Below are 17135 nucleotides of genomic sequence, written 5' to 3' on the forward strand. Positions count from 1 at the left end.
GTGCTGAGAAAAGAGATAGAAGGCATGGAGCAAAAATTGAGGAGATGGAATTATGCTGGTCGTGAAACTTGTCGGGGCTTATTAGCAGAATAGCATACAAGGGTTTTATTCTATAGAAAAAGAAAGATCTATCCCCCGATAACTAACAAATAACACTGATATACAGTGATTTTGGTGCCAGCGATGTCTGAACGATTTTATATTAAGTTTGTGGTGCTGATTAAGAATATGACTTCGGTTTTTCCAGATTGGCTCTAGTTTCTGAGATATTTAATAGTTAATTAATTAACATAACACGTTTGAAAAGCATTCAGAATTGCAAGAATTTTTTATTTTAGTTACAACTAGTAATTAAACAGTCTAACATCATACAAAAAAAGAAATTAAAAATATCTAACAGTGACAGGAAAAAGTTATGTATGATTTGATTAATACAATATTAATTACTTATTAATTGTTATTAATGTCAATGCTTCAAAAAATGCTGTTTATGCGATTTCCTTTTATGTGTGTCATCAGGACAATGACGTTGGAGACTCCAGCAGCAGTCTGCCATCATGCGTATGTCCCATCTGCCTTGATATCTCTCCTCCATCACCTTCATATCCTGGTGGAACCTCTCATCTTGTTCCTCGCTGAAGTCTCCAAGGTTATCTGGAAATCTGTTTAAATGGCTATGGAGTACATCTTTATGCTCATATTAACTCACAAATTTCCAAAGTTAGCAAGCATATCTTGCACCAATTCTTCATAATTGTCTGCTCTGTGGTTACCCAGAGACAAAACTCTTCCAGACCGAAGCCTCAGTGTCATTCATGCATTTGGTAAATGCAGGCTCTTCTTGATGAAGTCATAATTTTTACATGTATTTATATTTTTAGGTATAAACCAAGACTGGGTTGACAAACTTATACTGTAGCCGACTTCCTTCCTCTGCAAATTCACAGTTGAATTCTGGCTTCGAAAAGTCGCTTTTATAGCCTACAAATTGAAATACAAAATAATTATATGGGATATTTCATTACCTAAGACACTGTTAAAGAGTCAAAAGACAGACCAAAAACTATTGCATTTGTTATCACACACAAGTGGCATTGGGGGAGTTCATTATTTTCATGGATGTCCATTATATCAAAAACTAGAACCAATTCAGCAAAAGTAATGGGATTTTTGAATTCAGCACCCTCAAAATACCCTAAATCAATTAAAAAAACCTTGGCACCTGAATTTCTTTCTTTTTTTTTGTAGACCTGTGTAATTTACAAAACAACTTGTTCATCCATTGTTTTGGGGTGGACATGTAGTTTTGTGCAAAATGAAATGTGTAAAATGAATAAGGTACCTACAAGCGTTTATTTCTCCCATGATTATTTAGCACAAGGATTACAGTTCCTTTTATGTGGTGTGAAAGCAACACACAAACGTGGCCAGAAGGTACAAAAGTTCCTGGTCGACACAGCTCAGGAACTCGGAACCGGTAAGTAGGTTCCTGAACTTCGGTGTGAAAGGGCCTGTTAAAAGCTGCTGTTGAATTATTGGAGAACTGAATGGTGAATTACAAAAAATTAGTCAATAAATACGTGGATAAAAGGCGCAATTCTTAACAAATCTTCAGGATAATTCAGTCATGACCTAGAAATAAGGTTCATAGCTACATCTGGAGAAAATAGACAAAATTCTATCAAAAACAGATCAAAGCAGTTGTGTCGCTTCCAATTGCTCTTTTATTGGCCAGTATTGGAAAACATTTAAAGGATCAGGTTACAACGTGCAGAGCCCTGAAGTGGCAGATGCCCCCTCTCACCCTGCCTCTTCTAAATGGCTTAACTCTGCTAATGAATGAGCTAATTAATCAAGTCGAGCTGCTCTGCAGGTCTTAAGTGCTTGTTTATATAAAGCGACAACTGTGCTGACCTCTCTTCTTCAGGGGTAAGTAGCACCCTCCTTAGCCTGAAGTGCGTGTAACGGCCATCCTATTCACCCCCTATTCTCCTTCTCTCCATTTTCTCCTCCACATTTAATTAGCTTTACACCTGGTCCGGTTTAAACACAGTGAGCAGCACACTATATTATGAACACAGAACAGGTGAAAATGTCACTTTTTTTTTCATTCTCTCAGATACACCCATCCATCTATATTTTTTTCAGACTCAAGAATACATTCCCCAGCCATTAAAAAAGCACCAATTTGGTTTAATCCCCTCAAACTTTTCATTCCTCTGACATATTAAAGAGCCCAGTTCCTCTGGCCCCCAGGCTGGGGCTGCTGTTGGAGCCTATAAAATCAGAATTCTCCCCCCCTCCATCCCACCCCCACTTTTTGTGTGTAAAGTGGCAGCCATGAATTTAATAGAGGCGGAATGGTGAGATTACTTAATGGTTTGCCAGATAGCCGTGGTCTGTCGAATTAAATTTCGCATCTGCTTTCGAAGCGTTAATCTCTCCTCCTCACATTCGTGCTCGTTATGATGTGCGCGCGAGAGATAATGCTCTAAACTGAGTGGAGCAAAGTAAACCAGACAAGTCTGTTATTGACTTTATAATTACATAATTAACTTTTTTGTCTCTAATCGTTATGGAGCTAATGGCGCTGTTAAAATGGGCCTCCACAGAGCAGAAACTAAATCAGAAATCAATAATCCATAGAATGCCATTAAGCAGCGTAGCGGCCCTCCCCCGACAGATCTGCCGGAGCCGGTTCTCATTCCTTGTTGTGGCGTGAATGAATTTTATTCAATGGTGGGGTGTTATCACCTAAGCCGACTTTCATCTGATGGGATGGAGCGGCAGAAGGGTAATCTGTCCGATGCCTGGGAGGGCCAGGCGCTGCCATAAATTACACCTTGCTTGTAATACAGTTATTGTAGGGCGATTGACCTGCGCACAATTAATTCTATTTTCCATGAACCCTCCTTACTTCTAATTTACATTATGATCGTATATGTCTGAAAAATGATATCATAAAAAAGATGAATGTACTAATTACCAGCCTTATCTTCCTGGCCTGCCCATACCTCCTGGACCAGCTCGTCACAGCGTGTAAGTATGACACTTATTTCATCGTGACAGGCCGAGTGGCCTATAAATACAGCAGCAGCTGTCCGTCTCGCGCCCAGACAGCATCCTTTGATGCTGCGCTTTCTGAAATGAACTGAGAATTGACAAACATATCCAAAGCCAAATTACCCCCAATGTCACTGTGAAATTAGGTTCCTGACCCTGTCTCTGATATATGCTTATTCTTCTGCATATCATACACCCACTTCTCAATTTCCATGCATGGCTATTCAGTGCTTCTAGTGACACAGCCTCCAATAAAGGAGGTAAGAGGCATTTTAATACACCTGTGAAATGAGTCCATATTTGTCATGAATATGCTAAGGCGTGGGGGGGGGGGGCTGTCACACCAGACAGGGGCCTAAATCCCTGGGCTTCATTGGGAGAAAGGTTCAGCGACTTGAACAGAGAGGAAGCAGTACTGCAGTAATATTTACTTTTGATTCAGGTTTGGGAGGAGAGGGGGGGGTGGGGCGGCAGACCATAGAGTCATATATGACTTGGCTGGCCGATGTAAAATGTGGAGGGTCAGGGTGTTTGGAAAATGAAATGATGCTTTATTTTCCATTTGCATGAGTACACCGGAAAGCTTCTTCTTGCATATCCCATCATGCTCTTTGCTGAGACATACAGATATACAGTTACGAGTGAAGCTTGGGGTCTGAGTGTAGGGGCAGGCTGTTTATTAGGCATCCCCTGGAGCATTTTGGGGGGGGGGCTTCCTCAAGGGCCCCACGGACATGTACTGTAACTATGGGATTTGAACTGGCAACCTTCCGATCACAGACCACAAAAGTCAACAATACACCAAATTCTTACTGTAGCAGCAATACTATGTGTGAATAAACTGCTTTGCTTAAGTTCCATACTTTAAAGCACATACAAACATTTAAAAGTAAGTAATAATGCAGGTCAAGTTTCAAATGGACAAACCCACATGACCCAAATGATGCTTTAAGACATAGCATGTACTGTTTATCCCTGTGACTAAAGTGTCACTGACTTCCAGTAAAGCCACTGTCATCGCCGCTGCCTTACAGACACTGAAACCTTTCTTCTATAAGAGGTTTAACCGGAGTCATGCTAAGGTCAAGATAGTGGACCTTAGCTGAAATCCCTGCTTTCACACACCACCAGGGGAATAAGGAATATACTGAGCACAGGACATGTGTAAGGGCAGCGTTTAGCATTAGCGCTAATCACAGCTCTGCGCGGGGTGGTGTGGGGGGGGGGGGGGGTTGTGGATGAGACGATCACACTCGGCATGCGATGCATCTCGTGACTGATGCATAGTATCTGAGTCACGGCACCGAGAGTCGGCATCGGGCACGGAGAAGTGGACGAGCGTCCGCAGGTAGATGAGAAGCACAGAAATGGCTGTTTACGGGCTGCCACGCATTGTCCCGGCTACGTTTCTAACCTGCGGTCTCATCAGTGTGTGCAAATTCCAGACCCCCCCCCCCCTCCCCACCACCATTCTGTTTGCAGTTTAATCCACTCCTGCGAATGTGGAGGAATCACGGCTGCTCTTTTGGCCCAGGATTAGAGATCCTGGATTTCTGGGGGCAAGACACCTGGCCGGTGTGAAGCACTAGTGACTAATGTAGCACGTTTGAGGCGTGATCGTCACGCAGAGCTTGATGGGGTGATGGATGACAGGCAAAATGGGGGGGGGGGGGGAGGAAACAGCCACTGCCCCTAGATTTACTCCAGATCATCGTTACTTTGATCACTGGCAGGAGTTCAGAGATGACTCCAAGCATCTGTCCAGTCTGAGTGCTAATAGTTCATGCCTCTGCACATCTACGTACCTAGAAGGAATTTGCATGTTATCGGATAATTCTACTGTATCTAAGCCTTGACAGTGGCACAGCAGGGTTGCCAACTCTCACGCATCTGGTGTGACACTCACGCTTCCTGACTCTCACGCTCATGCGAGAAATCTTACGGCAAATCTATATCATTCCATTATAAACGTACAGTTAGCTACATGAAAAGCGTTGCGGCAGTTTGCAAACCCTACAGACTATTTACAAGGTAAAAAAACTGTTACATACATGTAAATGCGTGTGTATGTGAGTGCAGACTTGTCTCAAATTGAAAATCTCACGGCAGCTAGCTGACCAAAGTTAGCAACCCTGGTACGCTCAACAGTCTGTATTAATACTCTGTGCTTAAAACAGCCTCAGGACCATATACTAAAATCGCTGACTCTTTCCGAGCGGGTCTATATTATCAGGCTGGTGCACTAAGGTCACGGGGCTCCCTGAAATGTCTTTTTATTGATGTAATTTGTTTTAGACTAATGTGTGATTTAATGATCGCCTTGCAAGGCGGCGCAGACGTAGGGGCCTGTCAAAGTCACAGGGTCACATGATTATCTCATCTGGCTTTTATTGCCTCTTCGCCTCTTTGCTGACTCCAGGCCTCTAGCCTCTGCTCTTTGGCTTCCCCCATTTAAATATAAATGCAGAGGTAAAGACACGGACGAGCCTTCGGCCCTTGCTGGCTTTCTGCCTGTGATTATGAGGTGAGTCCTTCCTTCTCGGCACTCGGGAGTGGAGTCACACCTGTCCTGCCTTGAGCAGTGGTGTTGCTTTCGGTGAGACAGCACCTGCTTTTTCCCGGACGGGGAGAGAGCGGCTCGCCTGAGGCTGTACACATAGCAAAGAAGAAAATGCAGCAGATAGTCCCTTTTCTGTGGGTCAGGCAGGATCGCGGCGAGATGTTAAAACAAGTAGACATTCCAGCTTGGGATGGACTTATCCAATGTAGTGCAGAAAGGGATTGTTTAGAGAAATCTGCCCCCCTTCATGCAAAACAACAAAATAATAATATTAATATTGTTGTTAGTATTATTATCACTGTGCTATACTATTAGCCATTAGTATCATGTGTACTTTGGCAAGGATTGACAGCATGACCAGTATGCAATTGGTATTATGTAGCCCTCATATTTAGGAAGCTAAATATCATTATCTAATTATTCAAACTGCTATTATAGGGAGAAATGAAAAAGCTGTTTAAGGAAATGTCATCCATCCATCCATATTATGGAAGCTGTCCGTATGTCATTATAAGTAAAATCAGCGTGCTCACATTTCCACTTTATACACAAATACAGAGATGATATTAGGCACAGCAGTCACATCTGTCACAAGCAGGACCGTTCTCCCCACTTAGCCCTCCAGCACTCGCCTACACACACACACCTACTGGACTTACCCTTCGCAAGACTGACTTTCCTGTTGTCCCCTTAGAGTCTGGCTTCAAAACCACCCAAATATCTAAAATCAAAAGAATGACAGAACATTTTAATAATGAGATATTAATTTAAATAAATGAAAGTAGTATTAAAGCATGTGAAATGATGTACGCTTTGTGCCGTCGGATGGGTACGCTGTGTTCTTGCCTGCAGGTGACTCTGCGTGATGGTTGGCTTATACAGTTACTCATCCATACCTACTGGGATGAGCAGCGTGTCAAGGTGCAGTTGTGTTCTGTTTATAGTGACTAACTTAACACCTCTAACAACACCACTTATTCCAGACCACATACCTGCTACCATCCAAGGCTGTAACTCACTAAGGGCACAACACACCGCGAGCCATTATGTCAAAACCTTACACCTACCCTGTGCCCCACTCTGCTGACGAAAATGTCACACCTTATGGAAAATGTGGATCGACTGCATTTAAAATTGCCTTTTGTATTCCGTAATCATATTACAGTAGTTCATTTATGTCAGAGTCCTCATAAGGTAAACCAATTCCTGCCTTAATGTTAACAGGGCTAAACTGGTTTTTAATCAATGGCTGTCTGGGAGTTATTAATAGTTTGTCTGGGTCGTCTGTGGACAGAGAAGCTTCCCCGCATGGACCAGCCCCTCCAAGGCTGTTAAGGGGGTGGGGCTGAGGTCCATCCATGCCCATTCCCCTTGGGGAGACATCAAGAGAGCTCCACAGTTAAAGAAAATGCCACATAAAACGTCAGCCTATTCATAAACTAGCTGGAAGGTTGCCCAGCCACTTGACTAAATTTAATGCAAGATATTTTGGGAATTATGTTGGGGAGGGCCTGGTCACCCTGGTTATTTATCTGCCCACAGGGATCTGCCCCATCGGAAAGCCCGTCCACGTGCGGCGGAGTGTAATGCGTAGCGTGTTTGTCACGCTGGTGCCTCCTGGAAAACGAGCACACCGGCCTGGACAATGGGCCACGTGGCCACTCGGCACGGTGGGCCGCTGACACTGACAGGAAGTTCAGCAGTGTCTACAGGAAATGCTTTCCCCTTGCACAACCTTAGGCGTGCTGAAAAAATGGTGCAATAAATAATAATACTCTTAAGATGCAGATGATTTTGAGCTGGACAATATCACACTCAATCTCCTAGCGATGCATAATGCATTACAGTGTTATTTATTGTGACCTCTCTTATCTACTTTTACTTCCACAGTTTTTCTCCTCCACTTCAATGCCTCATTCTTGATATTGTGACAATTGTTTCTTTTCCTTCCATACACACTTTTCACACTCGAGTGAAGCTACTCAGCTTAGATCATTATAGAACTGATACTCGCTCTCTACACAGAAACCTGGGCTTATGAGCCAGACCCAGATCATATCTCAGGCTAAATAATGACCTGCTAGCACAACAAAATGCTGCTAATTCACAGCGTATAATTCATGTTGGATCTCAGATGACACGGGCCGCTGTTCTCGCTGTGTCACTGAAACTGCAGCAGATAGCTATGGAGGGTTACAGTAGGTGAGTGAGTTCTTTCTGCCGTTTGGGGAGGCAGATTGGGGACAGAGCCTGTTTGAGATGCAGAACGAAAGGGAAGGAACAGGGTGTGGGGCCCGGTTTTTGTTCTCTGCCCCGGCGGGTTCTGGAGGGTCAGTACGAATTAGCCAGGGAGGAGGAAGATGCAGGAGTAGCAGATGACAAGCCTGAGGATTAAACACGTTGTTCCAAAGTATGGATCTTGAGTCTGCCATGGGAGGTTTAAACGAAAAACAAAAAAGACAATGTTGACCTACTACTCATGAAGTGAGCTAAGAAATGAGCGAATCATTAACAGATCACAGGAAGTCCCCGGGGCCCGAGTGCCAGGATGACACAGACAGGGGCCCAAGTTAGTCCAAGGGCTTCCTTCGAATGTGGGTGCATGTGCTGCAGGTCAGGTAGGCGGGGACATTTGGTGGTGCTTACAATCCTCCAGGTGCGCTCGGTCGCTAGGTCACTGTCAGCGCCTACTTTTCCTGTCCGCCAGGCCCAATTTCCATACGCTCCATGAAAATGGATACGCCGCGCTCTGCCGCCGCTTCCCACGCCTCCACGCTTTGTGCCGCGGGTCTGGAGCAAGAGGGAGGGTAGGTGAGGCTAGCTGGCCCGTCAAGAGCGCGTCGCTCCAATTTAGGCTAAATCTGCATCATTTATTCCCCCTGCTCTTTCATTCTCCTTTTATTCCTCAGCTCTCCTCTTCTCCTATCCCCGTCGCCCCTGTAAGGCTTTTCTCTTTCACAGAGCGGCGCTGGTGTCAGTCTATTAGAACGTGAGCAAAGTACTGATGGCTGCCGCCACATTTTAAGCCTTTTGATGCCGGGCTGACCCTGTGAAGAGGATTTTGAGTCTAGAACCCTTCACATGACTCTTTTAAATTCACATAAATAAAGCACCTTACAGGCTAAAAAATAGCCCCCGAGATTTAGCACTACAGAGCCCCCAAGAATCCCAAGACGATTGTCATGGATATTACAGGAGACCAACAAGAAGAGGCCACTGAGACTGTCGTTGGGTCCTAGCAGACTTTTTTTTTTTTTTTTTTCTCTTGTTCGGTTAGCAGGCTGATGGGATGCTGACAGGCCGGTAAGTAGCTTGTTTAACTCTCGGAAAGTGAATGAAGGCACCTGAAATAAATAAATGCTTTATACACACCAGGACAGAAGGACTGCAGCAAAGGATTGGGTCAGAAGAGAATAGGGGAGCTGTTTACGAGCCACATGCAAAACAGTGTTGGGGAATTAGAAGGGGCTGGAAACGTGTGCACATTGCAGCAATGTTGCATTATTAGTCTTCTCGTACAGAGGTTTCTACCTGACAAGTGGACGATTGGAGGATTAGGCGCTAACGGGCCTGTGTAGCGCTCTTGTTCGACTTTCTGCGCTCGTCCTGTCTGACGCAGGGGGCTCATTGATGTGCAGCCCTGGCATTTCACATGTGACTGGGGGAAGCCAACAATCTGAGTGCTAGAACCAAAGGGAACAATGAGCAGGATCTTCTAAGACAACTGGAAATGACAATTTAAACTGCTAATTCTGGAACATGGAAATTTTTGTGTTCTTAAAATTTCTGTGAAACGGATAATATAATTGTGGCTCATTTAAAAGAGGGCATGCAGCGATTTAAAAGCATAACCTGACCACGGCCCCTCCCTAGCCGAGCAGCCATGCACAGTCAGGTGTGCAGTATTCCTGGTACTGTTTCCAGCTCACCATGTAGCCCGGACGGTGACACACACACACACACACACACACACCAGAGAGGTATCCATATCCATTATATTCTTTTGTAAGGGCATAACCCTAATCCTAACTATAATAACCCTAATCCCTACCCAGCCCTAACCTTAACCATAAGTAACCAAACAAAATGCAAGACTTTTGAGGAAAAAAAATACAAGACATTTTTAGTTTTTGGATTTGACAGATTTTTATAAAAAATCTTTCCCCTTGTGGGGACTGAAAAAAATGTCCCCACAATCCACATAGCAAGATGAGTTGGATGAACCAGTTCTGGGACAAATGTTGTTCAGAAATCGCCACAGATCCATAAACCAGATCTGCCCCAGTGTCATTTTGCACTATGGACCAATACTGGTCTGAATCCGCTTTCTGGATTTGAAATGGATGAGAACTATGTATGGGCCAGATTTACATTGAATGTTACCAAATCTGGCCTGTATTTACACCAGAATCAAAAGTTAGATTCAGGTCAAGCTCAGATGGGGCAGTGAGTGGCTTGGTCTCCTTGCCTGTGGTCTGAAGGTTGCTAGTTCAAACTTCAGTCTTGGCAGAGGATGCTGCCCCTTAGCTGAAACCACATTGTGACCTCGCAAGCTATGGAGTCAGTGAGGAGAAGCACTGTAATGTACCTATATTAGTCCAAATAAATGATGTTTTGTTTGTTAAATGTGACTCAGACTCTTTTTCCAGACTGACTGCCAAACAGTTTCCCTCCAGGATCCTGCCTTAATGTATGTGAGTGGCTTGGTGGGCTAAATATCTGTGCCTCTGAGTGTGAGGTTGCTGGTTCAAGCCCTGGCCCTGGTGGAGCGGTTGCATATCTGTGGGCCCTTGAACAAGGCCTTTAACCCCCGCAGCCCTAGGGGTGTTGGCTGACCTGTAAGATGGTAGATGAAGAGTTCTGGTGTAGCTGGTCTGGTGCAAATAAAATCATTTATTAATGTATGTAACCCCAGCATCCTTAGTCAGGATGTTAGAGCAGAAACTTAAGTTATATTACTATACTGGAACACTTCTCTTAATACACCCCATGGCTTATATGGCAGACATCTAAGGGTTAACCCTGGGGAACCCACGGGCTCATATACGACCCTTCCTTTTACTTCTGCCTTATATTCAACCCACTCATCAAAGTTAAGAATTTTTTTTTTTTGCTTTACAGCCCATTGTACCATATACGACCCAGTAACAGTGACATTTAGTGATTACTGACTGAATTAACCAGATTTTTTTTCCACAATAAATATGGCCCCCAACACGTTTTGAGGTAGTTGCTGTACATGCTGCAAAGATTCACCTGTCAAGCTGTGAAAAGGTAAATGGCAGAAATTTTGCATTATCAGTTATAATGTTTAGATGTTATAGAACATGTACAACTAGGTTTTGGATGTTTTGAAACTTTTCTGGAAACTGTGATGTTCCATGTGCTCAACATCAGCCTCAGACAAAAACAGAGGGAATACAGGTGGTGCAGCAGACCTTACAAGCCACCACAGGTAAACTCTCTGTGTGTAGTGCACCTTTTTGCAGGTCTGTTCACTTGACCTGTTTCTGGATGGGTTGGCATGTTTGAAGCATGTGTTTTATTGACAGCACATGGTGAAAAAGGAAAACTCAATAAATGCATTTTGAAAATGAGAATGTTGCAAAGATTTGGTTTTCCCTTCTTTTCTGTCCTTATTTCATAGGTGACATTAACAAGTTGGAACAGCATGAACAGTCCAGCGGGTGGTATATGGCACATTCATAACATGGACTGGGAAAGGGTTATTTTTTACAAAACACCTGTTTTTGAATTCACTGGGTCTGTATGATCATTTTAGCCAATGGACATATTTTTCCTATAATGATAAGGTGGTCTGGGTTCCCCAGGGTTAAAGCAGAAAGAGCACGTCAGCTTACGGTAAGTATGAGGGTCTACATATGACCACAATAAATGTATAAGTAATACAAGGAACTAAAAGGTAAGTAAACAAAAAGGGGAGCCTCAGAATGACTGTTACATGTGCTTGTTAGTTTGCACTGTGTACGTCTTCACAGTCACTTCCTGACGTTCGAGGACTTGGCCACGCGTCATTCAGTGAGAGGGAGCTATGGAATTGAACGGCAACTTAATGTGGATGATGTCATTTACATCAACTATTTCATCCTCCTGGTTAATGATGGCTAGCCAGCTAATTAGTTAATTAATCAGTTTACTGCTCAAAAAATTAGTGAAGGGGTATTATCTCATTATAGTACTTACCAGGGTTGTCGGTGGGGAATGGATATCCTGATGGATTCGGGGGCCTTGCAATTGACTGCCCTTGGTACACATACCAAGATTACTTGCTTTACTTAGTTACGAAGTTTAAAAAAAAACAGAAGACTGCTAAAAGTAGGAGGTGCACATGTGCAAATGGACTTAGCAGCTTAGCTTTTGGAGGCAACGAAAGTCACAGTGGGACGCCTCCTATGAAGGGATTGTGAAAAACTAAGGATGATATTAAGGTAAATAATGACATCTTCCTGAATGAATAACTGCAATCCGAATTACAATGAGCAAGGGACTTTATAAAAATACATCGCATTAGTATTACATAAATTTTCCTTTCTTTTCATTTTACATAAAATTTCATAAACACAGCTACTTTGATGTGAAATTTGTGAACATTCAGAGAAAATAAAGTCATTGCAGACAGAGAAATCACCCACTGAATTGTCCGTGTGTGCATAAAAATAAATGTGCATTTAACACAAACATTGTGTAATTATTCATTGCTACCAATGTATTTGTAAAATTAAATTCACATGTTTGGTCATCAGGCCACACTAAAGCTGTTTTAACAACAACTGCTTGTCAAAGGAAAAAGGTCCCATTTAATGGCAGTAACCTATCACCATGGTCCTGTCAGAGTGCACCTATCAGTCTGCTCCAATCAGAGTGCTCCTATCACCATGGTCCTATCAGAGTGCACCTATCAGTCTGCTCCAATCAGAGTGCTCCTATCACCTTGCACCCTGGACTCCATGTGCACAGCCAGACTTCAGCCTGTTACCAAAGTGACACTGATCCAACACTGGCAAACAGTAACCTGATTGTGGTTATTGATTATCAATAGTGGTTATCGATCGCAGAAATGGAGGATGCAGCCATCGCAATGCACACAGCAACATTCGCCAGCCTGTGTCACCCAGCAGAGGGACCTCACCACAGCACGAGTAGCCCTGAAGCATCCCTGCCAAGGAATAATCAATTAAATAAATAGGGCCTCCACATCCTCCTCAGACAGCTCGGACCTTCATTACTGCAGTACAGACAGAATGAGTTCAATTACACTTGACTGAGGTAATTAGGTCCCTAAGTGTTCAGATGAAATGAAATCCCTGGTACAGGTGTGCCTGCAGAGCAGCATCCTGCAAGCCTGTAATGGACCCACACCTCTGCAGAGCCCGCTGGAGCTTGCTGGGGAGGGTGGGCAAATGCAATCCTGCTACATCACTAGCATGCATACGCATGAACGGGGGGGGGGGGGGGTGTCCTGTAACTGCCTCTGGCATGGAGTCCATCGCTGTAATACCATCAGGCCCGGTCTGCACCAACACTTTGTGTTCTTGGAGTTCTCCCACACTCTCTAGCATTAACTTATAGTAACTGGGCTTTTTGTTTTACAGTAACAATACAGTGAATAGGATTGCAAGTAAAAATTTCCCATGTTATCGCAGATGTTTGGCACAATATAACATGGATATATAATATAAATAATAGCCTGTGAAGTACTTAGGGCAGCGTATAACTGAAATTTTGGATAAAAGAAATACCGCATGATACATACATATCATCCTTAGAAAATCTATTTATAATCACATTAAAATTAAAAACATCCTGTGCCAGTTTTATGTTGACTAGGATTACACACAGATCACGTTACTCCCAGCAAGCTCATTAAAAATATTTCAATTTTATAATGAAATGCCTGTAACGTTAAACCACCTTTCCTCAGGAAAGATCTGACATTATACCATTCTCGGTGCTGAAATTGAATAACAGTGCGATTTTAACTCTGCTCACAGGAACACTGCGGAAAGAATGCAAAAGGAAAAAAAAAGTTAATGATGTACGGAAGAAAGTAATTCCCTGGCTAGTTGGTCAACACAGGTGGCAGATTCACAGTGAAAAGACCCTAATTATGCACAAGCTAACAATGCTTAGTCCTTATTGCTGCTGACATAGATGTTGACAAAGGCTTGTATTGCATTTTGATCAGAAAACAAAATGCAGAAGAAGGCTCCGGGGCTCGTGGACGGTTAATCAGCCCACTGGGTGAGGACATGCGTGGGGGGCGGGCATCCAATCACAGGGGACCTGGAGCCCTGGTGAGGGAGCAGACTGACTGACATGCAGCCAATGAGGCTGATCCTGAGCTGGAATCAGGGGGAGCCTGACAGCCCACAGCTGGCCCTGCCTAACAAAGACAGCTCCTCTCCGGCCGGCAGTAGCATTAGCATCTGTACGCGTCTGTCTCATTATCCCGCATCTGGCCACCTTTACACCGCCAAGGACTCATCTCCTCTGACAGCTCGACCCGCCAGCAGCCGCCGGGGGCAACAGGAGACGAGTCGGGGGCCACGGCGACCGGCGGGTCACATTGTCGACAAACGGGCAGAGGAACTGCGTTCCGGCACGCGGTGAGCAAGAGGTGAAGGACCGGGCCGGTCCTGGGCATGGCAAACTGACGGCTCTCATTGACGACGCTTGGCAACAAGGAACTGTCAAGCCACTAGTATTGTAATGGGAGACACCACGTGCCCCCCCTCCCCCCCCCCCATCTCCCTGGCTGCCTGTTTCTTACCCTCATGAATATTTGAACCTGTCACTTGGGGTTCCAAGGCCGCATTGCAACGCAAGACCAGCGGATGCGATTACAATGTAACCATTCTGAAGGCACATCCGCGGCCTGGAACTTCCTGCTGTACGGCTTAGCTCTGTGAGTCGGTAAACCCTGAATGTGGCGAGTCCGACGCCAAAAGGCACTTTCGAATCACGGTCTCAAAACAGTATCCAGCAGATGTAACAGCCGAGATGGTCGATTAGCAGGTGTCTGGTACACAACGCAGTTATTATGAATAAACGTTCGGAATAAAAGTGCCTGTTTCTATAAAGCTTACTGTAAACCAAGAAAGGCCAGCCATCATATTTACTTAAACAAAGAATATTGATACGATTACACAGATGAACATTAAGTGTCGATCCCATTCTCTATTATCAGATGCTGTTAATAACAATGACCCTTGTATTCACATAATTCATAATCTAATGGAAAAATAACAGATTTCCTCGAGGTCTGGCTTAATTATAACAACTATAGCACTGATTGTTCAAAACCATAGAAAAACTGATTTTGAGCATCATTACTACTTCTCATATCAATATCTTAATTCATGTTAATTACAGTTAATTGTGACATACAAGCTATAATGTCTGTACAATAATTTGTTCAATACAGGTAATTATTGATTTAAACTGCATGTTCCAAAATAGAAAACAGGACTGTAATTGTTGATGTGAAAGTAAAGTTCATTCAGTCTTTTTAAAAACATTCGAAATTCAGTAAATTCATATTCTGTGTCATTAAGGGCAACCAGTTACTGCACATCACAAGCGTGGCCCCAGCGCATGCGAGGTCCCATCCTTCAAATTAATATGACATAAAATGGCCTTTAGCCCACGTGTTCTCTGTGTCCTTTGACAGAGCTTTGGGCCATTAGGCATGCTGAACAGTCCACTAGACATAAAGCATCCAAGAGGAGCACCCAGTTAATTAAGGGCGTCATGGACGCCGGCTTGCTGTTCGGGACGGACCCCATACTGCAGCCCTTCCGCTTATTATCACTTCCTAAATGGAGAACTTACAACGGCTGTGCTTCAACAAAACAGGGACGGTGATCAGATAGAGACTATAGGAAAGCGTCCATTCAGGGCAGATTGGCAGGCAAGAGCTAACAATCACCACATCTGAATACTGAATTAGATATTTATAAAAGCCAAATCTGTTGTCATTCATTTAAAAAAAAAAATAGGCAGAGTGGATTGTTGACACTCCACAGAAAAACAAGACGCTGACCTTTTTACTATAGATTTTCCCTTTCTCTCTCTCCCCCTCTCGATGCCTGTCCTCTTTTCAAATGCACATTTCCCCCCTCTTCCTCTCTATGTTATCTCAAATAATTACCCGGCGCTTCTGTTGCTCCCTGGTGACTTCTTCCTGCTAAAAAAGCTGCTCATTGTCGACGGACACGGGGGATTTCGGGCTGCTTCTTGTGGCCTGGCAACAGCTCTTAATTAACCACCCAGGTATTGGTGCAGCGCTTACTATGGTGCCCATCCATATGGCTGGAACAAGGCCACACTGATAATCACCGAAGGAGAGAGACGCCGAATCAAAAGGAGCCCCCACCCCCCCCGCAACAGAAAGCCGGGGCAGATTATTTTTAATGATCCGCTCTACTCTGCGGAGGTCGCATACGGCTTATTTCAAACGTGTGGCTTATTCGTCCTTGACCTCTCTCTTCCATTCAAGTGCCCCCCCTCGACCTAAGATCGCGCACACCAGTAGAGGACCATTAGTGTCATTAGCGGGGTGGACCGATGCCACCTACCCGCTCTCCGCAGGCGTGTGGGCCGTGTGAGTGTCTACTGCCAGACACGCACATTTATGTACTGCTCAGGTACAGTTATTGCACAGGTGATCATTCGTGTTTCTGTGTAATACACATGCACTGGGCCCTGCGTAGATGCAAAACATATATTGTGTGTGTGTGGGGGGTCATGTATATATTACATTGTGGGGACCTAAAAACCTGTTACTTTGGCATTGTGGGGACCATTTTTTAGGTCTCCATAAGGGGAAACTCAATTTTATAAAACACTGTGATTGTAATCAAAAAACTAAAAATGCCAAAGGTCTCGTATTTTGTTTGGTTACTTATGGTTAAGGTTGGGGCTGGGTAGGGGTTAAGGCTGTCATGTTGGGATTAGGGTTTTTCCCATAGATATGAATGGACAGTCCCCACAAACACAATACAAACACGTGTGTATGTATAAATACTCACACACACACACACACACACACGTTTGTAACTATATCTTTGTGGGACTCTTCATTCATTCCTATGGGGAAAACTCTAATCCCAACATGACAGCCTTAACCCCTACCCAGCCCTAACCTTAACCATAATTAACCAAACAAAATACGAGACCTTTGGCATTTTGACTGTTTTGATTGCAATCACAGATCTTTGTGGGGACATAAAAAATGGTCCCCACAATGTAAAAAAAAAACTGGTTTTTATTACATTGTGGGGGACATTTGGTCTCCACAATGTAATATAAACTTAATCCACACACACACACACACACACACTGCCATTTTGTGCCGCCTCCTGCCCCAAATCTCCCTTTAACATCATTACTGTAAATATACAGTACAGCATGGTCCCACTTTATTGGTCCCAACACTTTATTAAGAATTCATGGTGCTCCAGCCTCTCTCTTAATAACCAGTAGGAGCCCC

The 17135-nt window shown here is 44.0% G+C and overlaps 1 long non-coding RNA gene across 3 annotated transcripts in view; it reads right to left on the reverse strand.

Moving 5' to 3' along the window:
• Positions 1-309: 309 nt before the first annotated feature.
• The window catches only part of LOC140578148 (uncharacterized), a 103209-nt gene continuing 86383 nt past the window's right edge, over positions 310-17135 (reverse strand). For 2 of the 3 annotated variants that reach the window (XR_011982166.1, XR_011982165.1), the window contains exons 3-4: positions 6283-6344; positions 310-981 (exon numbers count right to left, since the gene is read on the reverse strand). This is a non-coding gene — a long non-coding RNA (uncharacterized lncRNA). Of the gene's footprint in view, positions 982-2332; positions 5867-6282; positions 6345-17135 lie in introns of those variants that run through there. The other variant, XR_011982167.1, reaches the window with a different exon arrangement.

The sequence above is a fragment of the Paramormyrops kingsleyae genome, chromosome 13, assembly GCF_048594095.1.
Source record: "Paramormyrops kingsleyae isolate MSU_618 chromosome 13, PKINGS_0.4, whole genome shotgun sequence".
NCBI lineage: Eukaryota > Metazoa > Chordata > Actinopteri > Osteoglossiformes > Mormyridae > Paramormyrops > Paramormyrops kingsleyae.